General features: G+C 37.8%; 1 protein-coding gene across 2 annotated transcripts in view; it reads left to right on the plus strand.

The window, feature by feature from the left end:
* Akap6 (A-kinase anchoring protein 6) overlaps nucleotides 1-25,839 on the plus strand; it is a 642,973-nt gene that overhangs the window by 85,434 nt on the left and 531,700 nt on the right. Inside the window, exon 2 of one of the 2 annotated variants that reach the window (XM_087197081.1) lies at nucleotides 5,263-5,329. The exons of the other annotated variant lie outside the window; for it this stretch is intronic. The gene's annotated coding sequence lies outside the window, so the exon portion shown is untranslated. The remainder of the gene's footprint in view (nucleotides 1-5,262; nucleotides 5,330-25,839) is intronic. 2 annotated transcript variants of the gene reach the window in all.

Here is a 25,839-nt window from a genome sequence, read left to right on the forward strand (position 1 = left end):
ACTGAAGTATTCTGTTCATAATCACACTGAGGTTCGGTCAGATTGATAAATTGTTTTGTAGAAATGATGTGATTCTACTATGCTAGGTATATTTCTACTATTTCTCACTAAACAGTACTCTAAGGTCAAGTTCTTAGAGGGTATTTAAGCCATTTTAAATATAAGGTCAGAGAATCAAGATTCTTTTAATTTCAATGAATGTGTCCCATTTCTCATTAAATATATTTAAAAAATATTAACCACAAAATGTTCTTTATTCTTTTTTTAATGAATTTTATTGGTACATTTTAGATATACAATATAATGACATTCGTCATTGGAAATATGCACCTTTACATAATCTCCCTTGGCTATTTTTTTCCCATTTCCCTGCCCTCTCTTCAACCCCTCCATCCCTCCATATTTACAAAGACTTTGTTTCCATTTTTTCATTTTCTCATATTAATTCCATTTCCTTCTTTCCTTTCCCTTGCCCCGCCCACTTCCCCTTCCCCTTTACCCCTTTCTTCCTATTTCACATTTTCTATTATACCTTTTAGTCCTTATTTACACTTTCAGTTTCTCACACTAGAGAAACTGTTTGGCATTTACACGTGTGTCCTATTTATTCCACTTAAGAGTATCACCTCAGTGTACATCCATTTAGCTATAAATGTCTCTAATTTCTCATTTTTTATGGCTGAGTAATACTCATTTATTAAAAAAACCACATTTTCTTTATCCAGTCTCCAGTTGATGGGCATTTGGGCTGTTTCCAAGTTTTAGCTATCACAAACTGTGCTGCTGTGAACATTGGTGCACATGTATCACTGTGGTATGATTCTTTTAATTCTTTGGAGAAGATACCCAGCAGGGGAATAGGGGGGTCAAATGGGACTCCCAGTCCTAGTTCTTTGAGATATCTCCACACTGATTTCCACAATGATTGCACCAGTCTACACTCCCACCAGCAGTGGAGTAGGGTTCCTCTCTCTCCACAGCCCCGCCAGCATTTGTTATTGGTTGATTTCTTGATAGCAGCCATTCTTACTGGGGTGAGGTAGAATCTCAGTGTTGTTTTCATTTGCATCTCTCGAATGACCAGTGATGGTGAATATTTTTTCACATGTTTATTTGCTATTTCTACTTCTTTGTCTGAGAAATGTCTGTTTATTTCAGATTCTCATTTTTGGATTGGGTGTTTAAATTTTTGGGAGGTCTGATTTTTTAAAGTTCTTTATAGATTCTAGATAGTAGACCTTTGTCTGAGGGATAGCAGGTGAAATTTTTTTCCCACATTGTGGGTTGTCTCTTCACACTGATGGTGGTTTCTCTTGCTGTGCAGAAGCTTTTAATAAGAAGAGATCCCACTTGTTGATTGTTTGTGCTAGTTCATGTGGAACTGAGGTTTTGTTCATGAAATCTTTTCCTACGCCAATTCTTCAAGATCTACCTAACCTCTCATCCAACCGGTTTAGGGTTTCTGTTTTAATATTTATATCTTTAATCCATTTTGATTTTAGTTTAGTGCATGGTGAGAGATATAGGTCTAGTTTTAATCTTTGGCAAGTTGAAACCCAATTTTTCCAGCACCATTTATTAAAGAGGCTATCTTTCCTCCAGTGAGGGTGTTTGGCTCCTTTGTCAAAGATGAGGTGGCTGAATGTGTCTGGAATTGTTTCTGCATCTTCTAATCTGTTCCACTGAACCTCAGGTTTATTTCTTTGCCAGTACCACATTGAGGCCATATGCTTAAGTGAAATAAATAGGGTACATATGTGTAATACTGAGTAGTTTCTCTGGTGTGAGAAACTGAAAGTGTAAATAAGGATCAAAATGTAGAATAGATAATGTGAAATGGGAAGATAAGGCCCAAAGGGGAAAGGGAAGTGGGAGAGGTAGGGGAAGGAGAAGGAATAAATATGAGAAAAGGAAAAAGTGGAAACAAAGTCTTTGTAAATAGGGAGGGATGGAGGGATGGAAGGGAGGGTAGGGGAATGGGGAAAAAATAAGAACCAAGATATATCATGTAAAGGTACAAATTCCTAATGATGAATGTCATCATACTATGTATCTAAAATGTGCCAATAAAAAATTTGACAGAGTCTTGTTAGGTTTCCCAGGCTGAATTTGAACTTGTAATCCTCCTACCTTAGCCTCCTAACAGTGCTTGGACTTTAGGCAAGCACCATCATAAAAACCAAAACAAAACCAACTAAAAATATAGAGTTGCTGATAGAAATAGTAAATATATAAGATCAAATGAATTCATGTTGTTGTTTTTCAAACACATCCATAAAACATTCTTTTGTTCTGTTTTCCTCTCATTCAAACATCAGCTATGACTTTTTTAATGGTCTGTGAAACCTGAAATGTGTTTGGATGAAAAGGGACACATTCATTACTTCTTCTTTAGTGGTACATGGTTTCTGTGATGTCAAAAGCTGCCACACAAACCTATTCTGTTCACAGACACCAATATAGGGTTAGATACAGGATTTTATTAGGAAGGGGCATTTAGCAGTGATTTAGGAAAGTGAGGATACAAACTTGCCTAAATGTTGAAGTAAGTTAGGGATATAAAAATAGCTGAATTTTTGGTGAGTTAAAGAATTGTAGCTCTAAGAAGTAGCATTTGGGAGTTATTTGTCTTGGTTTCTTTTCTCCATCTGTTACAATTCAAGGACAGAGACACCACTGATACCTTATCCAGTGTCTAGCACAGGAACATCTGCCTATCTGAGTGAAAGACATATTTGTCAGACTGTGGACCTTTCTCATTCCTACTCCTCATTTCATGCCATGAGCACTGTAGCACAGGATAATATCTTCTTTCCTTATACATTCTGTTCCTTTTCTAGTTTCCAAACTACCTAGTAATGAATTTTTAATAGCAATTTGGAGAGGCAAGGTTTTTAATTTTCAAAGTGTTTAATATTTTGTACAATTGTGAATAATTTCCAGGATCAGAAATTGAATGTAAAATGCAAATGATTGTCTATTCACATAGACACTTATGGCTTTGTTTAATTTGGGTGAATGTCCTGCTTATGATCATGCCAACTATTTTCATAGCCAAATGTTTAGATTTTGAAAATAGTTAATTTACGTAGGCAGGACCTTTTCTGAGGGCTTTATTTCATGGCCAAGTCATTCAAATAACTTGCTCTAGATTTGTTTTAGAAGTATATTTATAGTGAGCCAAAGTATTAAAAATTGTAATTGTGAGGTGTATTAAATAGAATATATATATATTTTTTACACACACACACTAATACATATCCTTTGCTCTAGCAATCCTTCCAGCAGGAGTTTATTTTAAAACATTCTGAAAAGTATGCAATAATGCTAGTTACTAACAGACTTGTTATATAAAGCCATGCACTTAGACTAGAACACTATTTGACTGTTAAAGTGAATGAAATAGATCTAAAAGTAACTTTAATGACTGGAAAAAAGTAAGTTACAACATAATATATAACATGATCAAATTTTTGTCTACAATATCAAAAGATATAATAAATAACATGCATAAGTATCTTTGTATATCTGAAAAAAGGTAAATAAAAACATCCTCTAGGGAGGTAGGTTTATTGTATACATTTTTTTTCTCTGTTATATATTTCAAAAATCTTTTGATTTTGAGTAATAATTATGCTTTTCTTTTGAAATAAAAATATTTTTAAAATACTCTCTTCTTCTTCTCTGCTATCAAAATAAGTCAGGAAGAGATGGTATTGGGTGTGAGATCCTGAGAGATCTGATAAGGTAGGCATTGGTCCTGTTCAGTATAATTTATATAAAAAGTCTTATTCTTAAGATACCATCAAGCTTAATTAAAAATGGAAAATTCATAGAAGGAGAGGCCTCCCTAATACCCCAAGGGACTCATTCTTCCCTATCTCTCTCAGGATTCTTCCAGTTCATTAGCTAAGAAGGAGTTAGGGGTGTTGGCTTCAGCCACAGCTGCTGCCTTCTCAAGTGTCGCTTTGTTCTGGTCAGCAAAGCCCCTGGTGAAAAACAGCAGGCTCTGAGTGGCTGCCAGCCTGGACCACGATTGTCTCCAAAGCTGGCTCAGCCCATCCTCCCCTGGTCTACCCTTCCCTTTCTTTCCAAGCCATTGTGCTATGGATAATTATTAGGAAAAACCAGGAACCGAGAGCCTATATTTTTAGGGTAAGGTGTGTAAAGAGGGAGACACTAGACCCTGGGGCTTTACTAGGGATAATCCCAGAGCTGAGATCTTAGAGATGACCAGAGCCAATGGCTTTATTTGGATGAGAAACATCATGACTGAAAACTGGACTCTATACCCATTGGTGTTTAGATTATAAAAGAGAACTGCTCTTCTTTGATGCTTTTCGCTGTAAATTCCTGTCCCCTCTCCCCCTTGTGGGGGATGCTCACATACTTACAGCGCCAGGAAAAGCCAAAGGAAGGACACTAGAATGAGAACAAGAATTAAGAGGACATGAGAAAGGTCCTCTTAATTTAAAAGTGAAAAAGCAGGATGAGTCGCACAACAATTAATCACATATGGAACACCTGGATAGGATTCTGGTGGTGGCAGCCCCCATGACAATGGAATCAGAAGAGGGAAATTCAGAGTGTACAGCAGAAGGCAGGAAGTTCTGCTCAAAAGGTCCTTCTTTTTATCTTAACTCAAAACTGTGCTCCCTTAGACATCATAGTTGGAACATGGAATTTATTTCCTGGAATTATTTCCTGACTTCTACACACTAGTTTGATTCTTTGACTTCACCTCTTTTACTGATAACGATTATAGTGACATCAAAAGACACAGAATAAAAGACTTTTCATTTTAGTAAGATTTTGGCTTTGATTATTTAATAAGAAATGTAGCAAATCATGATTACTTAGATAAATTTAGTGTTTTTCTGTGTCATTGTAAAACCAACTATTTGAAATGTATATGTGTATCACTAATTCAAGTAGAGCAGTCTGTATATTTTAGTATGGAAAAATTGCACTGTAGAAATTGATCTCAGATAGATATTCCAGGATTCTCCCTCCCTTAAGTAAAAGATTTTTCTGCGTTTGGCAGAGTCTGCTGGAACTCACTGTGTTCTCTCCTTCCTGGACGTACAGCTAAATTTAATTTTTCATCCTCTCTTGTACTCCCTATTGCATAACACTTCCTAGAGGTAGTTTGTGACTGAGTTTTGTCAGTGGAATATGAGTGGATGTGATGTTCTGTTCTAGGCTTTGCCCATAGAAAACCTCTCATAGACAAACTCTGTTCTTTTGTATTTGTCATCTTAGGGGGAAAGATTCAAAGACTTAAAGGAGATCACAGTTACCAGATGGAGGAAGCTGAGTGCTGAATAATGTGAGTAGCATCTCTTAGATCACCCTCACTTTGATTTGAATAAGAACTTTTAATTTGCTGAGCCACTGAGATTTGGGGGTTTTTACCTACAACAATGAGTTCCTCCTAATACCTTATTAAAATGAGCTACTTTAAAATAGGATTCAGAGACACTTTTTATATACTTAAACTAATTTCAGTATGGAAAATACTGAAGAAATAGTAATATTCCATATTGTTAAGTTTCCATTTAGAGGGAGAGCTAGTTCATAGCATAAATAACTTCAAGCTTTTTTATTAAAAAAAATAGCAATATTTTGTGGAATATTTAGGAGCAAGCCCTCAGAGACTACATTAGAGTGTTGTTAGTCTGAAGGACAAAAACTTGACTTTCTATGTAGCAAGACTAAACACAAAATAACTTTCTTCTAATTCAACATAATTCTTGAAGGTAAGGGGACATTATTATTAAATTATTCCTAAAATGTCTTCCACATATGATGTTCTAATATTCTAAGTTTGATTGAAATGGACTACATTTATTAAAGAAAAGGTTTGATTGAATAGATTTATGCAGTTCACATAGTACAGTATCAGAAGATAAGATCTCACGGGTACAGAAGCCAAGGTAGTTCCAGGGGTCTCAGATGGAAGAACTCAGGGATGGTATCACAGAAAGTGATGTCTGCCATCAGAATGACTCAGCTTCCTTCCCTTCCACACACTCCTTTGACCCCACTTCTTCATACTATTACATTGGGTCTTAGGTTTCAGCCTATGAATATGGGGAGCCAATACACATTCAAACCATAACCTCACCCAAAAAGCTTAAAATATTTAACTGTATTTAATTACATGTAATATGAATAAATTTTCTGTACATATATCCAGAAGGGGTTAAGATGTGATCATTATACATGTGGCACTGTGAATAACTGCAGTTTTTAGCAATATGTTTAAATTAACAACAGTAACAGGTTTAGTTGGGAAATATCTTTAGATTGACAGGAGTTTTTAAAATACTTATTTCATTTTAGTAAGAAGCACTATTTGGGTTCATTAGCATATGAGGTCAACAGGACAGTGAGTAAATCATATTAAGTCTGTTTATTGATCTTTGAGTCATTGGGCTGTTAATCTGCAGAATTACCAGTCTTTGTCTGGGCTACATCTGCCCTGTGAAATGCAATTATATTCATTATTAAAAACTCTGAAATAATTTTTAGATTTACCGAAGAGTTGGAAAGATAGTACAAAGACTTCCCATATGCCTTCACCCAGCTTTCTCCAATGTTGATGTTTTATGTATCCATAGTTACATTCAGTTTTTAGTGACTCAGCATGAACACAGCCATTTAGATTCAAGACAGAATGATGCATTTAAAAGAATGAGGTTGGGCTGGGGGATGTAGCTCAGTAGTAGAGTGCTTGCCTAATATCTCAAGGACCTGTGTTCAACCCCCAGTACCAATAAATAAATAAATAGAATGAGGTTTTTGGGTAGAACAAACGTGTAGGTCTTGTACTTAGTAGTTATTAGACAATACTGGGAAAGTTATTTCTTCATAGAAAAGGGGTGCTACCGCTCTTATAGAGTCCTTATTAGGATTAAACATACATGGAACCATCTTGTAAGGTTGGGCTCAGAGTAAATGCATAATTAATTTTCATTTCTTCCTCTCCTGTCCTGTATCACTTTTTTTTTTTTTTTTTGGTACCAGGGGTCAAACTCAGAACCTTGCCCTTGCAGGGCAGGCATGGTGCCACTGAGCTAAATCCCCAGCCCTGTATTACTGTTCTTTTGGTTCCCCTCTATTTCTTCCTTCCTGTCTTTCCTTGTTGATATTGTTAGTATTGTCATTCTTATCCAGGTATTTCTGTTTGTGTCTGTTAGCCAGAATGTGTTTGTCTGCCTTTTCAATCCTCCAATTCCAGCTCTTGTGGTGAGGGAGGATGTGGCCTATTTGACCTTAGTATTGTCCAACCCCTTCTGAATTAGCTGAAAGCTTTGACACTCATCAACTCAAGTTTCGAAGTAAAAAATGTTTCCATATTACTAACAAGGACAATGGAGACATTATAAGGAAAAAACTGAAACCAGCTATATTTCACCACCAACCCACACTTTAACACTGAAAGGGATCGTTAATAAATGAAATTTAAGATTCTAGATCCAAATAATCCATTTTTTTGCCATCAAGACTCAGTTCCTTGTTGGGGTAATCTACTCTCATCATTTACTCTGATGAATGTCCACAGGGAAGGAAAACAGTACAATGCTGGCACCCCCCAACAAAAGTCTGCTTAAACCTTATGCCTGGTAGCCATATGACAGACGTGCCACCCTGAGGAGGGGGCTCTCCTCAGGGATTCAGGAGCTACGGAGTGATTATGCTGTACGCCTGCTTCTGAGCCTAATGGGCAAGAGGGGAGGGAGAGATGGAGCCCTGAATATCTTGGAGGTGACACCCTCTGGGCAATAAGTGCTCCATACAGGATTGAGCTGCAGCTCAGCAGCTGTCCCATGGCAACAGCCTTTCTGTCATATGGGGGAGTAAGATTTGGCATGGATTTGGGATCCTTAGGCTGATACAAACCTTGTCATTTATGTGGAAGGGTTAGAGGCCTAATTTGACAGTGAGGGAGAGAGAGAGGAGAATAATACTCCCAATCCCAAAGTGCCTCTTGTTTGAAAATTTATAATTCAAAGACTGTTATTATTTTGGTCTCCAGGCCACAACAGGAGAGGGAAGTGTATATTACTTTGGTATCATCAGGGGCTATAGTAAGAAAACAAAAAACAATAATTAGTGTTGAATAGGTAGGAGGTTTCAGCAAGAGGATGTTTGTCCATATTGGGTTTGTTCAGAAGTCCAGGATGGGTCATTGGAAGGGTCCCAAAGGGAAAACATTACCATTTGGTAAGGAAAATGGAAGCCAGATCTGAGACAATTTACATTTCTCTAAAATGTGCATACCCATATTTTTACCTGAGGCCCAGAAAAAGGCTGAGGCCTGGAAATGTCTTTAACTGTGGAAGTGACCGCTGAGCCACAAGGGCCGGGAAGTACCTTCTCATACTGAGTGATGTTTTGAGGGCAGGGGCACACAAAAGGGGCAATCAGAGATTTTATTTGTTGTGGTTAGATATTAAGTCATAAGTAATAAAGTATACTGGGTATTTCAGTTTTGTAAAGCTGGCAGAAATTTAATCATTTTGACTAAGGACTCAGCTTTAGGAATATTCAAGTTTGTAGTAATATGATATATGATATGCAGTCTTTTATTTTAGAAGAGAATTCCTAATATGTCACATCAGTAACTATAGGTGTATAATGGCATTTTGTTTAATGATAGATTTTGTTTTGTTTGTGGTGGGTTTTTTATTTTTATTTTTTTGAGACAGGGTCTCACTATGTAGTTCATGCTGGGCTTGAACCCACTGTGTTGCCCAGCCTTGCCTTGAACCTGTGATCCTCTTGCCTCAGCCTCCTGAGTCCTGGGATTATAGGCATACCCACCATGCCTGGCTCATCATTTTGGTCAATATATGAGAGTGATTCCATAAGATTATAATGGAGCTGAAAAATTCTTATTGCCCAGTGATGTCATAGCCATTGTAATGTCCTAGTGCAAGGTATAACTCACATGTTTGTGATGATGCTGGTATAAATAAGACTACTATACTGTCAGTAGTATAAAAGTAAGCATGTATAGTTATTTTCAGTACATCATACTTGATAGTAAATGACTCTGTTACTGGTTTATGTATTTGCTATACTATACTTTTTATTATTTCAGGTGTACTCTTTCTACTTATTAAAAAAAACATTTACCATAAAATAGTATGCTGTGTTGCCCCAGCAGCAGGCTCATACATCTTGTGTTTACTGCTTCTCTTGAATGTATGACTTTTTCTTGTCCTAATTTAATCTTACGTTGCTCTCTTATTTATGGCTATAGGAGCAAGAGGCTATGCCATAAAGCTTAGGTAGGTAATAGACTATTATGTCTAGGTTTATGTCAGTCTATCCTATGATGTTTGCACAATGAAATCACCTAACAATGTGTTTCTCAGAATGTATCCCCATCATTAAGTGACATGAGACTGTATATGACACAGTAGAAAAATAGTTGAGAAATAAGAAACCTTATTTGTGGTCACTTTTTTTTCATTGATTTGTCTTTGTTTCTTGTCCATCAATGGGAATGATAGTGATGGCTAACATCTCACTAGGATTAACCATGTTCTAGGTACTTTGTGTGTATTAGCTTATTTAATTTCTCAGAAATCCTTTGATACAGGTACTATTACCATCCCCTTCATTTTATAGTATGAAGGAACTGAGACCTCAGTTAAATAACTTGTCTAGTGCTATAAACCTAGTAAATGATGAAGCTGCCATTTGACACTAAGTTGCCTGACGAGAGCCTATAAATCAACTCCCACATGATACTGTATACCCTGTTTACCTCAGAGGATGTGGCAAAGATGAAACTGGGTAATAGAAAGGAATAGACTAAGCCAAGCATAGTAGCACATGCCTGTAATCTCAGTAGGGAGGCTGAGGCAGGAGGATCTCAAGTTCCAATCCAGCCCAGGCACCTTAATGACTTAGCAAGGCAAAATAAAAAAAAAAAAAAGGGACCAACTAGCAGACAGTGAGGACATTAGCCACGTGGAGCCCCACTCTGTCCCTGCACCCCACCCCCCAGTGACCAGCTTAGCCATGCCCTGCAGCGCCCCCCCCCCCACTTCTGGCCTCCTGGCCGTGCTGCTACCTGGTTCCACACTACAGAGGCACAGGGGGTCATAAAGGCCATTAAGGCCATTGTCCTGAGCTCCAGAAGATAGAGCAGAAGTGAACAACAGAAAGACGGCCTCTCTCAGGCTTCTTGATGAAAACTGAAGCCCACTGGAAAAGTTAAGAGAATCTCTACAATAAAGGCACACCAGACCACCATACTTGGTAAGTTGGAGGGATCATCACCTCCCATCAGAACCTGGACTATCTTTAGGGAAAGGGCAGCTGGAACCTGCAGTAGAACTTTGCAGAGTTCAACCCTGCAGGAGGACAAGAAGCTCAACTTGGGACTTGCAGCCAGAAATCTGCCTGAATCTCATGGGTCTGCTACTGGCTTGCTGAGACTTATTGACTTATATCTGCACACTGCTGCCCACATTGTCTATTGTGACAGGAGAGACATACCCTGAAGGAGGCCCTTCATTTTTACTTTCAATGTCTTTTTTGCTCTCATTTTTAATTTTTATTTTTTCTACTCTTTTCAAATTTTTATTTTTCTCTTCTTTTTTTTCTTTCTTTTCTCTTTTCTTTCTCTCACTCTCTCACTCATTCTCTCATTGTCCCACATTGTTCTTTTTTTTTTTTTCTTAACTTTTTGAAATTTTAATTGGGGTTTTCCAAATTCATTTGACATTTCAACATTTATCATATTAACATATAAAACCCAGGTATGTTTCACTTTTTATAATTCATAATTTGTTCCAAATTAGAAAAAACCCCAGGAAATTAACTTACTTATGCAACTAATTAATCGAATCTAACATGCTTAAATATTTGTGGTTGCTGTTAATGCTTTATTTATTTTTTGTTGTTAAATTCTTTTATTGGTGTATTTTAGGTATACAACATAATTACATTTCTCATTGGGAATTGTACCTTTACATAATGCATCTAGGTTCTTATTTTTTCCCCATTCCTAGCCCTCCCTTCCCTATTTATAAAGACTTCATTTCCATTTTTACATTTCTCATCATTTTTCCTTTCCCTTCTTTCCTTTCCCCTGCCCCTCCCACTACCCCTACCCCTTTGGACCTTTTCTTCCTATTTTGCATTATCGATTATTCATTCTAATCATTGGTACATTTTAGTTATACAATATAATGACATTCATCATTGGAAATTTGCACCTTTACATAATCTCTCTTGGTTCTTATTTTTCAACCTTGCCCAGCCCTCCCTTCAACCCCTCCAGTCCTCTCTATTTACGAAGATTTTGTTCCTATTTTTCCATTTTCTCATATTAATCCCATTCCCTTCTATCCTTTCCCCTAGCCCTCCCACTGCCTTCCCCTTTGCCCCTTTTCTTCCTATTTCACATTACCTATTATACATTTTAGTCCTTATTTACACTTTCAGTTTCTCACACCAGAGAAACTATTTGGTATTTATACATGTGTGTCCTATTTATTTCACTTAAGAGTATCACCTCAATGTGTATCCACTTAGCTATAAATGTCTCTAATTTCTCATTTTTTTATAGCTGAGTAGTACTCCATTTTATAAAAAAACCACATTTTCTTTATCCAGTCTCCAGTTGATGGGCATTTGGGCTGTTTCCAAGTTTTAGCTATTACAAACTGCACTGCTATGAACATGGGCACACATATATCACTGTGGTATGATTCTTTTAATTCTTTGGGGAAGATCCCCAGCAGTGGAATAGTGGGGTCAAATGGGACTTCCAGTCCTAGTTCTTTGAGGTATCTCCATACTGATTTCCACAGTGCTTGCACCAGTCTACACTCCCACCAGCAGTGGAGCAGGGTTCCTCTTTCCCCACAGCCCCGCCAGCATTTATTATTGGTTGATTTCATGATAGCAGCCATTCTTTCTGGAGTGAAGTGGAATCTCAGCATTGTTTTCATTTGCATCTCTCGAATGACCAGTGATGTTGAACATTTTTTCATGTATTTATTTGCTATTTCTACTTCTTTATCTGAGAAATGTCTGTTCATTTCAGATGCCCATTTTTGGATTGGGTCTTTAAATTTGGGAGGTCTGATCTTTTTAAGTTCTTTATAGATTCGAGATAGTAGACCTTTGTCTGAGGAAGAGCAGGTGAAGATTTTTTCCCACATTGTGGGTTGTCTCTTCACACTGCTGGTGGTTTCTCTTGCTGTGCAGAAGCCTTTTAATAAGAAGAGATCCCACTTGTTGATTGTTTGTGCTAGTTCACGGGCAACTGAGGTTTTGTTCATGAAATCTTTTCCTACACCGATGTCTTCAAGGGTTCTACCTAACCTCTGTTCCAACTGGTTCAGAGTTTCTATTTGAATATGTAGATCTTTAATCCATTTTGATTTTAGTTTAGTGCATGGTGAGAGATACAGGTCTAATTTTAATCCTTGACAAGTTGAAGCCCAATTTTTCCAGCACCATTTATTAAAGAGGCTACCTTTCCTCCAGTGAGGGTGTTTGGCTCCTTTGTCGAAGATGAGATGGCTGAGTGTGTCTGGTGTTGTTTCTGCATCTTCTAATCTGTTCCACTGGTCCTCAGGTCTGTTTCTTTGCCAGTACCATGCTGTTTTTATCACAGTAGCTTTGTAGTATAGTTGCAGGTTGGGGATTGTGATACCCCCTGCCATGTCTCTGTTACCTAGAATTGCTTTTGCTACTCTGGGTCTCTTCTTGCTCCAAATGAATTTTTGGATTGTTTTCTCTAGGTCTATGAAGTATTCTGCTGGGATCTCAATTGGAATTGCATTAAATCTCTATAGCAGTTTTGGAAGTATGGCCATTTTCACTATATTAATCCTTCTTACCCAGGAGCAGGGAATGTCTGTCCATTTTCTGATATCATCTTCAATCTCTGTTTTCAGAGTGCCATAGTTTTTAGAGATGAGGTCTTTGATTTCTTTTTTTAGGTTGATTCCTAGATTTTTCAGTTTTTTGGATGGTATTGTGAAAGGAATTATTTGCCCTATTTCTCTCTCAGTGAGTCTGTCATTGGTGTAGAGGAAAGCTATTGATTTTTGTGTGTTGACCTTGTAACCAGCTACTTGACTGAATTTGGTTATTAAGTCTAGAAGACTTTCGGTGGAGTTCTTGGGGTCTTCTATATAGAGTATCATGTCATCTGCAAATAATGACAGTTTGACTTCCTCATTTCCTATCTTTATTCCTTTTATTTCTTTCTCTTGTCTAATTGCTGTGGCTAATGTTTCCAGAACTATGTTGAACAAGAGTGGTGATAGTGGACATCCTTGTCTTGTTCCTGATTTTGGTGTGAAGGATTTCAGTTTTTGACCATTGAGTATGATATTGGCTGTTGGTTTTTCATAGATGGCTTCTATCAGTTTGAGGTAGAGAGCATCTATTCCAATTTTTTGTAGGGTTTTTATCATAAATGCATGTTGGATTTTGTCAAATGCTTTTTCTGTGTCTATGGAGATAATCATATGGTTTTTGTCCTTGGCTCTATTGATATAGTTTATTACATTGATTGATTTTCGTATATTGAACCATCCCTGCATCCCTGGGATGAATCCCACTTGATCAGGGTGTATGATCTTCTTGATGATCTTCTGCATTCTGTTTGCCATTATCTTCTTAAGGATTTTTGCATCTCTGTTCATTAGTGAGATTGGCCTATAGTTCTCTTTTTCAGTTGCGTCTTTCTCTGCTTTGGGGATCAAGGTGATGCTTGCTTCCAGGAATGAATTTGTGAGTATTGCTTCCCTTTCCATTTCACTGAAGAGTTTAAACAGTAGTGGCAGCAGTTCCTCTCTAAATGTCTTGTAGAATTCAGCAGTGAAGCCATCAGGGCCTGGGCTTTTCTTAGTTGATAAGTTTTTAATTACATTTTCAATTTCATTGGTTGATATTGGGTTGTTCAGAATTTTTCGGTCTTCTTCATTCAACTTTGGTAATTCATATGCATCTAGGAATCCTGTCCATTTCTTCTATGTTGTCCATCTTATTGGCATATAGGTTCTCAAAGTAGGTATTGATGATCCTCTGGATTTCTGCTGGGTCCATTGTAATTTCACCCTTTTCATTCCTAATTGCATGGATTTGGGCCTTTTCTTTCCTTTTCCTGATAAGGTTAGCTAAGGGTTTGTCAATTTTGTTGATTCTTTTGAAGAACCAACTCTTGGCTTCATTGATTTTTTGTATTGTTCTCTTAGTCTCCATTGCATTGATTTCTCCTCTGATCTTTATAATTTCCTCCCTTGTATGAGCTTTGGGGTTGTCCTGCTCTTCTTTTTCTAGAAGCTTGAGGTTCAGCATCAGGTTGTTTAATTGGGCTTGTTCTGTTTTCCTAATATGCGTATTCACTGCTATGAATTTCCCTCGTAAGACAGCTTTCATTGTGTCCCATAGATTCTGATATGTTGTATTGTCATTGTCATTTAATTGAAGGAACTGTCTGATTTCTTCTTTAATTTCCTCTGTGATCCATTGGTTATTCAGAAGTGTGTTGTTCAATTTCCACGTGTTTATGAAATTTTTTGAGTTTCTTTTGCTATGTATCTCCAATTTCTTTGCACTATGGTCTGATAATATACAGGGGATAACTTCAATTCCTTTGCACTTACTTCAACATGTTCTATGTGTGAGTATGTGGTCTATTTTGGAGAATGTGCAGCTGAGAAGAATGTGTATTCTGACTTTGTGGGGTGGAATACTCTGTAAACATCTGTTAAGTTTATTTGTTCAAGAGTTCGATTGAGTTCTAGTATTTCATTACTTATTTTTAGTCTAGTTGATCTATCTATTTGTGACAGTGGGGTGTTGAGGTCCCCCACTACAATTGTATTAGTGAATATGTGACTTTTCTTGTCCATTAGTATTTGTTTTATATAGTTGGGTGCACTAGTGTTTGGTGCATAGATATTTATGATTTTCATCTCTTCCTCTTGGATTCTTCCCTTTACAAGGATGTAGTGTCCTTTTTCATCTCTCTTAATCAGTGTTGCTTTGAAATCTACTTGATCTGCCAAGAGGATAGCTACTCCTACTTTTTTTCGGGTTCCCGTTGCATGGAGTATTGTTTTCCACCTTTAACTTTCAGTCTATGAGTTTCCTCTTGAATTAAGTGTGTTTCTTGTATGCAGCATATTGTTGGATTTTGCTTCTTGACCCATTCTGCCAGTCTATTTCTTTTGATTGGTGAATTGAGACTATTAACATTGATGGTTATAACTGAAACGTATTGACTTGTCATTGCCATGAGTTTTTCTTTTTGTTGGGTTTCCCCCTTTCCCTTTAATTTCTCGTAATGCCAGATGGGTTCATTCTGCTTTGCTTCCTGGGGTTGTGATCCTCAATGTCTGTTCCTAGGATATTGTGTAAAATTCTTTGGAGTGCTGGTTTGGTATTCCCGAAGTTCCTAAGGTGCTCTTTGTCATGACAGTATCTTATTTCTCCATCCATTTTGAACGATAGTTTTGCAAGGTACATCAGTCTGGGTTGGAGGCTGTTTTCTTTTAGGGCTTGGAATATGTCACTGCAAGCTCTTGTTGCCTTGATGGTTTGTGTTGAGAAGTCTGCTGTGATTCTGATGGGCTTTCCTTTGTATGTGATTTGGTTTTTTTCTCTGACTGCTTGTAGAATTTTGTTCTTCTGTTGGGTTTCTGGAATCTTAACTATTATATGCCTATGTGTAAATTTTTTTTTGGATCATTGGCAGTTGGAGTCCTATATGCCTCCCTTATCTGTATGTCAAGTTCTTTTTCTCTGCTTGGGAAGTTTTCTGCCATTACTTCTGTGAACAATTTTTTTTTTAATGTCATTTTCAATCTCTCCTGTTTCTTCATTGACTCTGATCAGTCTTATGTTATTCTTTTTTTTTTTTTTTTTTTTTTTTTGGTACTGTGTATCTCACTTGGGTCCTTGTGCTTGCGAGGCAGCCAGCGGAACCACTGAGCTAAATCCCCAGTCTTTTTTTATTCTTCTTTGCATTGTCTATCAGATGCTGGATTGATTTCTCATGACCCTTACTATTTTTAAGAAATTTTTCTTTTCCTGGTCACTAATTGCAATCCTGTCTTCCATATTTGAAATTCTGTCCTTGCATTGGCTCATTCGGTTAAGTAAACTTTCAATGGAATTTTTAATCTTCTGGATATCTGTTTGCATCTGGTTTATAGATTTCATTTGTTTTCTATGTTAGGATTCCATCATGTTCTTCAGCTCCTTTATTTTTTTTAATCTGTGTCTGCTCTAGATTTATTAATCATGTCTTGCGCTATGGACACAATCTCTGTTGTTAACTGAGAAATTATTTCTGATTTCATTTTTTCCAGATCCTCTTTTGTTGCCAGTTCAGGGAGTCCAAGTGGTTGAGTATCAGATTATTTCATCTTGTTTCTCTTTAGGTTTGCCTTAGGAGATCTGGAAGACTGGTTCTGAGACTTGTTTACATGTCTTCTCATTTCAACAGATGCAGCCTGTTGCGCCTTTGTGGAGGTGACTTTTTGCACACTGAGTCGTCTTCAATTTTCAGCAACCTACGAAGAGACCTTTTCTCTGCTGCTCACCTCTGTGCCAATTCCTGGGTTCAACTTGTGAATCCCTGTGCTCCCCTGTTGTCCACCTGGCTTTCTGGCTGGGGCCTGTGCACACTTGGGATGGTGTCTGTGCATGCCTCTGGCTGGGGCCTGCCCTCCTATGTAGCTGTTGTCTGGGAGGGCCTTTGGCTGGGGCTGTGCACCCCAGTCACTGGTGTCTGAGTGGGCTTCTGGCTGGAGTCTGCATATACTTACCAATGATATCTGGGTGGGCCGCTGGCTGTTGCTTGTGTGCCTGTGCAACTCTTTTCCATGTTGGCCTTTGGCTGGGCCTGTGGGTCCAAGCTGCTGGTGTTGGAGTGGGGACCCTGGCTAGGACCTGCCTGCAACTGTGCCTCTCTTGGCACTGCGGGCTTCTCATTGGGATCTGGGTGCACTTATGGCTGGAATTGGGGTGGGCCTCTGGCTGTTGCTTGTGTGCCTGTGTAACTCTTTTCCAGGTGGGCCTTTGGCTGGGCCTGTGGGTCCAAGCTCCTTGGTTTGGGGCAGGGCCCTGGCTAGGACCTGCCCACAACCTTGCCACTCTGGTCACCTTGGGCTTCTCTCTGGGATCTGCGCACACTTAAGGATCTCCTTCTAGTATTGCTACTAGTCACCAATTATAATTTCAGTTCTATCCTTAATGCTGCAAGGATTAAAAAATTAATTGTTGAAGTCTTAAAGATGTTTATAGAATATATAAGTCTAACTTGAGAAATGGCTAGCAAGCAAGCAAAACAGTTATTATTTATATAATATCACTGTGTACTAGGTGCTTAATAGAACTAGATCATTTAGTTATCTTAATCTTAAGAGCCATATCTTGCTATCTTTTTTCAGTAGATAAGGAAATTAGGTCCAGAGAGTGCCCATGGTCACACAGCTAGTAAATGGCAGAGCTGGGATTTAAACCTAGGTCTGTTGGGCACTGAAACCCACAGTATTTATGCTACTAGGCAGGCCCGTTGTTTTTAAATTCAGAAAACACATTTTGCTTTGTTGTCTCAGGGTATTTCACAGTAGTTCCCGGAAATGGCAAGAAAACATATTGTGAAAAAAATGTGAAGCACAAGGAGAGACGATGGATGACTATCAGAGCTAGTCACCAGCATTGAGACTCAGGGCTCCCAATTCCCAGCCCTGTGCTCTGTTTTTCCTATGGAGCAACAGTTGTTTTACTCAGCCTGTGTAAAATAACCATGCAAATTAAGATAGGCCTATAGCTTGAAAATTATGCCAGCATGACAGGAATACTAGCAATTATTGAGATTGTGCTTCCTTGTCTACATATCATGCCATGTATTTTGTGTAATCATCCTCACTTTGATTAGCAGCATTGTCTTTACAACATCTTTGTTCCTTGAGAAGCATTGATGTTATAGTGTACAAATAAATGCCCAATGGGAACTGGTCTGGTTTCTGAGTAGTTTGAAGATCTGCCTATTGCTTTGATCTATAATTGACTGGAAACTTCTTATGTCTACCACTGTCAGACTATGCCAACAAAGTTTTTCTGAGGCAAGATTTTTCCAGTTGGTTGCCCCTAAGATGCTTGTATATTGGAAACTTTAAAGAAGTCTCCTTTCTGTGATCTTTCTGTGGATAACATATTGTAGTATTGGAGCAAACCCTATCTTCTCTTTCATTGCTGGCTGAATTCTGGGCTACTGCTAGGGAACAGAGGTAATGAGGGAAAGAGACATGGACAGGTGTTGGCCCTTTCCCTTCACTTTTGCTTCACTCCTTTGACTTTCTCTCATTTTTTTCTTCTCCCTTTCCTTCTTCCCTTTTCCTTTCTTTCTTTCTCTTCTTCTTTTTTCCTTTATCTTTTTTTTTTTTTGGTACCAGGGGTCAAACTCAGGTCATTCCACTTGTGGGGCAAGCGGCGGAAACACTGAGCTAAATCCCCAGCCCTTCTTCTTTTTTTCTATGATGTTTCCTCCTTTCTTCCTTTCTCTTTTCCTCTTTTTAAATTATTTTGCTTTCCTACTTTTCCTGTTTCTTTCCTCTTTAGCCAGTCCCTACTTTCTCTTAAATCACTTATCATTAGAGTGTTTTATTTCTTAGGCTATAATAGCAATGCTAAGTAATGGAATTGTAAGTCATTTTATGGATGGGGAGTCTGAGATAGGTCAAATGACTTGTCCACTTTCCTGTGTCTAGTTAGGGATGGGACTTCAACCTATAATCTTCCTAGTGGTCTAGTTAGTGCCTTTTCCACAGCATGCATTGCTTCACAGAAGTAAGTGGTTGTAGATAGCTGACAGTCATCCTTCAAAACATTCCTTAGTTTCCAGCTAAGTGGATTGAATTCTGAAGTAATTCAGTAACTAGGTCAAGTTTGTGAGGAAGACAATGGGGCAAGGGACTTCTCCTTAAATTCCACTGTCTGGTAGTTACTCATAAAACTGGCTTGTGCCAAGAAAAGGGGCTTTAAAGCTGATTGCAAAATCTACCAGTGCATGGGAGACTTACAGAGGAGCTCAGAGTGGCTTCTCACTGGGGGTGAGATGGGCTTTGGCTTTTACCTATTTTAAAATTAGCACTTCAAATCTCATATATTTTCACCGTGAGGCAACATTTTTTTCCTTCAGACTTAACTGATATGGTATACTAATAGTATTCTACAGCGTACTACTAACAATTCAAAACAGAAACCACATGTTATTATGGTGTTGACCAACCATAGTAGTTATTATGTAGTTATGGTACATTTGGGTGGTTTAAGACATTAAGTCAAGGACCAACATGCCAATGAAACAGGCTCTGAAGTGTTTTCAATATTATATTAGTTAGGAAGAAGGTTTATTATCTCTTTGGCCAAATTCTGTAAAAGAAGTGGATAAGAACTATAAATATAGAACTGGGTAAAATGAATTTTATTACTCCATTTTTCTTTTTACGATAGCTCAGTGTGTATATTATTGTATATGTTCTTGTTGTGATGTGTACTTATGAATAGTATATGTTTACTTTTAGGTTTCTGTCTGTGTAATCCTTTTCAAAAAATTACATGAAGTAATATTGTGTATTATGGTATAATGTTTTTATAATAAATATATTGATAGAATGTTTACTCCAGTAGTAAATTAGTACATGTAAAAGCAAAATGTCACCTATCTTTATAAATCTGTGTGTGTGTGTGTGTGTGTGTGTGTTTATATGCACAAGTGTTTGGTAGTTGAAAGTTTTTGATCACATGTCCTTAGCTGACCAGGTGTTGGAGAATGGGAAGAAGAATTGAGTCTCTGAGTTTGATGTACTCAGGTAAGGAAGCATTTACTAGGCAAGATATCTAACATGTATTTACTTCACAACCTATTCTGCTCTAGAAAAAAATGAAGAAAGTTGGAAACACAAAGAAAGTGTTTCCATGACAGACATGCATCTAGATAATGGAATACAAGGAAAACAGATATAAAGACTCAGCTAAAAATAAAACAAAATTGCTTTTAATAGGATACAGTATTTCAGCTCTCTTGTTTGTTTCCTTGTACCCTAGCAAATGAAAAGATGGTTTTGTCAGTGGTATATATAATCTTACTCTTTATATAGTTAAGAATGCCTTTATTAAACTAGATTATTTACTAAGGAAAATGTCTCTACCATATAAGCAAACCTCTTTTATTAGGACCACTTGTGACTTTGTTTAGTGAGCCCTTGAATATATGAATTGTTAAAGGAGTTTTGCCTGTAAAGGTATGAAATGATTTACTTATTTTCCATAAAGAAATGGAACTTTAAAAGTATCTCGGAAAAACCCATTTTGAAGAACATTTTATTTTTATACTGGGAGAATATTTTAAAATGAGGGTTGATTATTTCATTAATATATTTTTTTTCCAGATAAGAGGTGGAGACCAAAATTAAAAGACCAATCACGTAGGCTGAAAATCATGTAGGCTGTTTGTTACAAGATTCAGGTGTAAATAACTTGAAAACAATTATCTTAATCACTGCTCCCTCCAACTACTGCAAATGTAATGACACATAGTAGATGTTTTCTTGCTGACTTGCTCTGTTATTTTAAGTCAGATCTTTTTAGTAGCAAATTATTTTTTAGTATTTAAGGCAGCAAAGGAAGGGAAAAAGATTTACATGTGTAAGCCTTAATAAAATCTTTTAACCTTTCAAACCCTAGGGTGATAAGGAGAAAACTGCTAGGAAATTTTTCTTTGCAGTGGAAATAATGTTAATTTTCTTAAAAAAAAGAAATTAAGATTGTTAAAAAATTACTTTTGCCTAGGAGTGTGCTTAAGTTTATGGAGAAATAACTTGAGCAGTTAAAGCTATAACAGGAAAGCCCAGAGATGTCAGTGCAGAGTTTAAACAGCTTGTATCCTCCTGCTTCATATGTAGTTCCGCAGTATTTTCCTTCTGCTATAGAAAGCAGCAGTTTGCTTCCATCAGAACATTAAAACCATTTGTTCCATGCTGATTGTTTGTGTTTGGAGTTGAATCAAAATGAAGAAGCAAATAACATGACCTATAAAGTCAGACAAAGGAAAATCTTGATTTAAGAAGGCTGTCAGGGAAAGTTTTTGAATCTCCTAGAGCAAGTTTCTATGGACAAAATCACCACAAGAATATACATTCTCCAAATGTATATTCCAGATCTTATCTACTCCCTGAACTTCTTGATGTTTTTTGGCCTTTGCTGATCAACATTTTACCTTTTCCAGGACAGAGGTCCTGGAAGGACAGAGGTCAGGCTAATTGAGGTGTATGGTCACTCACAAATCCAGGAATGTCTAGGAGAAAAGATAGATAATGCTTTATGTCTCCCTTGTAAGGCGTCCTTGCTTGTTCTGGCTCTGACCCTAGCCTCTGAAGTGGTCTCAATGCTTAAGCTCCTGAATTGTATAGGATCCTGAATTTTTCTTTTCCTTCTCAGGAAGCTGCATGTAATAGTGCCTACTTAAGTATTACACGGTACTTCAGATAGTTTTGTTGATTAATTAGGTTTCTGTTTACTGTGACAGAAGCCCCAGCCCATGCTGGATAAAGCAGAAACAGTGAACTTCTCACTCATAACTAACTGACAGAGCTAGAGCAAGCTGACTTCTAGCTCAGATGGTGTTGCCAGAACTTAGTTTCTTGTCTCTCAGTTCAGCTTTGTGTTGTGTTGGTTTTATTCTTAGACAAGTTGGTTCGTCACTCAGGAATACAGAGTAGATAAGCAGCTACAGGCTTTACATCTTTTTATATTCAAATCCAGCAGCCAATAAAATGCCTCATTTCATCTTATTGACTTAATAGGATCCCATACCCATCTCTGAACTAATTTTTGTGGGTCGGATAAATGCCGTAAACTGATTTGCTCAAGAATGGATAACATGCTCCATTGTCTTGGTTAGATTCTCAACCAAGCATGTAAGTTAGAATGTAACACAAGAGATGTTTAAGAGGAAATAATAAACCCAAGCATCAACAAACAATGATAACTGAGTTTTTATACCATTATTATGGCAGCAAGTTCTATTCTGATTAGCAATGATTAATAATCTTCATACAATAATTTTGGCTTTACATGACTATTTAAGGAAAAGAATACTGAGGGATGCCGAAAGGATGCCGAACATTTGACGATAGTAACAGCCACAAATGTCACTATAGTTTGGTGGCTAAATATTTTTGGCCCCTAGATATTCTCACAAAGTATATGAAGGGTATGATTAAAGCATCATCCACAATCAGCATGGATTTTTTACCATAAAAAATGTGTGTGATACTTGTCTGTTTTGTTAACGAAGGTCAGTTTTAAAGCTGGAATTGGGCACTGATGGTAGAGGATTCACTAAATCCTTTCTACTTCTCCATGAGAATTTTACCTTTGATTAATTCTATAGCTCTGATTTTTTATTGGGGGGGGTCTGAAAATGATAGAATGTCAGTTGTGTTGCTAGTCAACATTACATAGGCTAAAAATGACCCTTGGTTGATAAAAAATGCCTAACCTTGGAGTAGGGTAATTACCTTGGTCTGGCTCTGACTCTTTCCAAGAGGGTCTATCTGCTATAGCCCTGTTCCATCTACGGTATTCCCTGGCTATATCTGAAGTGGATGATGAGGCATAAGCCTTCCTTTGTAGTTGAATTAATACAACTATAGAAGTATCTTTTTTTTTTCTTTTTTGGTACCAGGGATTGAACTCGGGACCTTGCGCTTGTGAGGCAGGTGGTGGAACCACTAAGCTAAATCCCCGGCCCTAATTAATACAACTATAAAATTCATAAGAAGCCATAGTTTTGGCCTTCCCAAAGTGCAGTTACTCTTGTAACTGGGCATGTCTCTCATGGGGATCCTGGATGTTATTTCTATTAAGCTATTGCAAAAATATTGGCTCTTGTGAGGAATGAAGCTTTTAAGAATGGGCACTCTTGAATTTTCTTAGTGTGTTCTTATCTCACTGTTCTTGAGCTGTTACCAGGGAGCCAGATAGAATAGTTCCCGGACATTGGATTGTTGCATGTATTGCTCTAAGTCTGCTAAATAAGAGGGATGGTCGATGCTACTCTGCTGGCAAACTCTGAATAGACTGCTGCCAAATGTTGACTATCATGGTTTTTGTCTTATTCACTTTCTAGTCACTGGGACAAACTATCCAATACCCATAACTTAAAGGAGGAGAGGTTATTTGGGCTCATCATTTTTTAAAAATATTTTTTAAATTTTTAATTAATTTTATTGGTACATTTTAGGTATACAATATAATGACATTCATCATTGGAAATTTGCGCCTTTACATAATCTCTCTTGGTTCTTATTTTTTGGGCTTATCATTTTTAAAGGTTTCAATCCATAGTTAGCTGGCTCTAAGGCAGAAAGGGCATAGTGGTAGGCCTGGATGGAGGAAAGCTGCTCATGTCAGGGCAGCCAGGAAACAGAGAGAAGGGAGGAGCTGAGGAGAGAGATACTCCTTTCAGGTCACGCCCCCAGTGACCCACCTTTTCCAACCAGCCCCCATCTCACAGTAGCACACTCTGCTGCTGAATTCACAGGTGGATCCACAGATGAGTACAGTACCCCCATGATTCAGTCACTTTCTAAACACATGAAACTTTGAACCATTTTAATTCTAAACTACAACACTTTACCCCTGGCACACAAAAGACTCATGTCCATCTCTTTATGCAAGATGCAATTAGTCCATCTCTAAGAGTCACCAAACTTTTAAGTTTTAGGAGTGCTAAAAAGTCCATGTCCAAAGTGTGTCTTCCGAGATTCAAAGCAAACTCTTAGGCATGAGCCCCTGTAAAAATCAGAAAGAAGGTTAAACATTGCCAACATATACTGGCACAGGATAATTATTACTATTACTATTCCAGAAGGGAGGAATAGGGGGATAGAAATGGGATCAAATCAAGACTGAAAATGTATAGGGAAAACATTAAATCCTATTGTTCTGAATTCAGAAACCAGGGCAAGTTGTGATAAGATGTGAGCTCCAAGCACCTTAGGCATCTGCACCCTTATGACATTACAGATTGTAGTCCACATGGCCTCTCTCTGAGAGTGGCTTTTCACACTGTCTATGGCTTTCCTCAGCAAATGATTCCTATTCCTGGCATCCCTAATTTCCTGGGGTCCCCACTGCAATTTGGGCTTCCCTGATATAGCTGCATGCACTGCCCTCTCAGAGGCACACTGCCTGGCCTCCTAGGCCTTTTGAAATCTGATGGAACCCTCCACAACCCCACAACTCTTGGATTCTGCATGCACCTAAAACCAACACCATCTGGATGATGCAAAGGCCTGCCATCAGCTCAAGTAGTACATGCCCCCTTGGATCATGGTGGCTGAACACTGTGAAATAAATCCTGGGGGTCCAATTCCCCAGGCAGGCTTTTTTGAGAAGGGAACCTCATGTATCTCTTTTCAGATGAAAGCTTTACAGTTTTGCACCCTCAAGCTTGTGAGGAGTAGGTTCTTGCTGATTGTGGAGATGTCTTCAAGGCATCTTTCTGATTGTCCTAATGCAAAGTGTGCTTGGGTTCTTTTTAATGTTAATCTTTTTTTTTTTTTTTTTTGGTACTGGGGATCGAACTCCAGTCCTTGTGCTTGTGAGGTAGGCGGCGGAACCACTGAGCTAAATCTCCAGCCCTAACAATTTTTTTTTTTTGGTACCAGGGATTGAACTCAGGCCCTTTCACTTGCGAGGCAGGCAGCATCACCACTGAGCTAAATCCCAGCCCAATGTTAATCTTTTGAGAAATCATGTTTTCCATTGCTCCCACTTTGCAAGCATTTCTTTTTTGGCAAAACTGAAAATAGAGATCTTTTTGCTCCCAATTCTCACTAAAAACAGCAAGAAGTACCCATGCCTCAGCCTGAACACTGGGTTTCCTTGAAATTTTCTCCACCAGATTAATTATTCCACCATGCCTAATCTCAATCTCCTGCAAAGTCTCAGGACACAGGCAAAATATAGACAAATTTTCTGCCAGAATGTAATACATATGGTCTGTAGTGTAACTGCTAATCGAGTTCTTGTTTCCAGCTGAAACATCTTGAGCCTGGCCTTTACTGTCTGTATTTCTATCAATATTTCTATTAGGAACTTCTGAGCTCTGACCAACATCACTCACAGGTACATAGTACAGGTGTTCCCTGTACTATGGATGGACAGTCAATGTAGCATTATTCCATTAAAAAAAGATTCTATGGTTAAATAAATAGGAAACACCATGTTCTATATTTCTCCTTATGGGAGAGTCTCAATGCTTATCAGAAGATTATAGCATTTGAGAAGGTCTGCAATAAAGAACTGTTTTTTAAATTTACAGTTTATATTCAATCCCCAGTACCAATAAATAAATTTATAGTTTATAATAAAGAATAATACATTATATTATAATTTTATTTTATGAAATTTATTTTGTCTTATTAAATTATAATAATTTTATTTATGACTAAACATTTATCTGTAATAAGTCTCAGTGGCTTCATATAGTAAAAGTTAATTTCTCAGTCATTGCAGTCAACGTGGATCAATAGATAGCTGGGAGAGAATGGCTTAGCCCAGTACAGTCATTCAGGACCCAGCCTTTGTCCCCAGTGTGGGTCCATTGTCTTTCAGAGTTCACAATTCAACTGGGTTCTTTGCATCCAGCAAGCAGGGAGGGAAATAAGAAAGCATATTCACTCTTAACCACATTTTATGATGATTTCCACTTCTACTTCCATTCTCTTGGTGAGAACTCCTTCCAAGGCCCATGTAGAGGTAATGGCCTTT

The sequence above is a fragment of the Heterocephalus glaber genome, unplaced genomic scaffold (genome assembly GCF_053883595.1).
Source record: "Heterocephalus glaber isolate CG9 unplaced genomic scaffold, H.glaber_assembly_v1.0 deba00001662, whole genome shotgun sequence".
NCBI classification, from domain to species: domain Eukaryota; kingdom Metazoa; phylum Chordata; class Mammalia; order Rodentia; family Bathyergidae; genus Heterocephalus; species Heterocephalus glaber.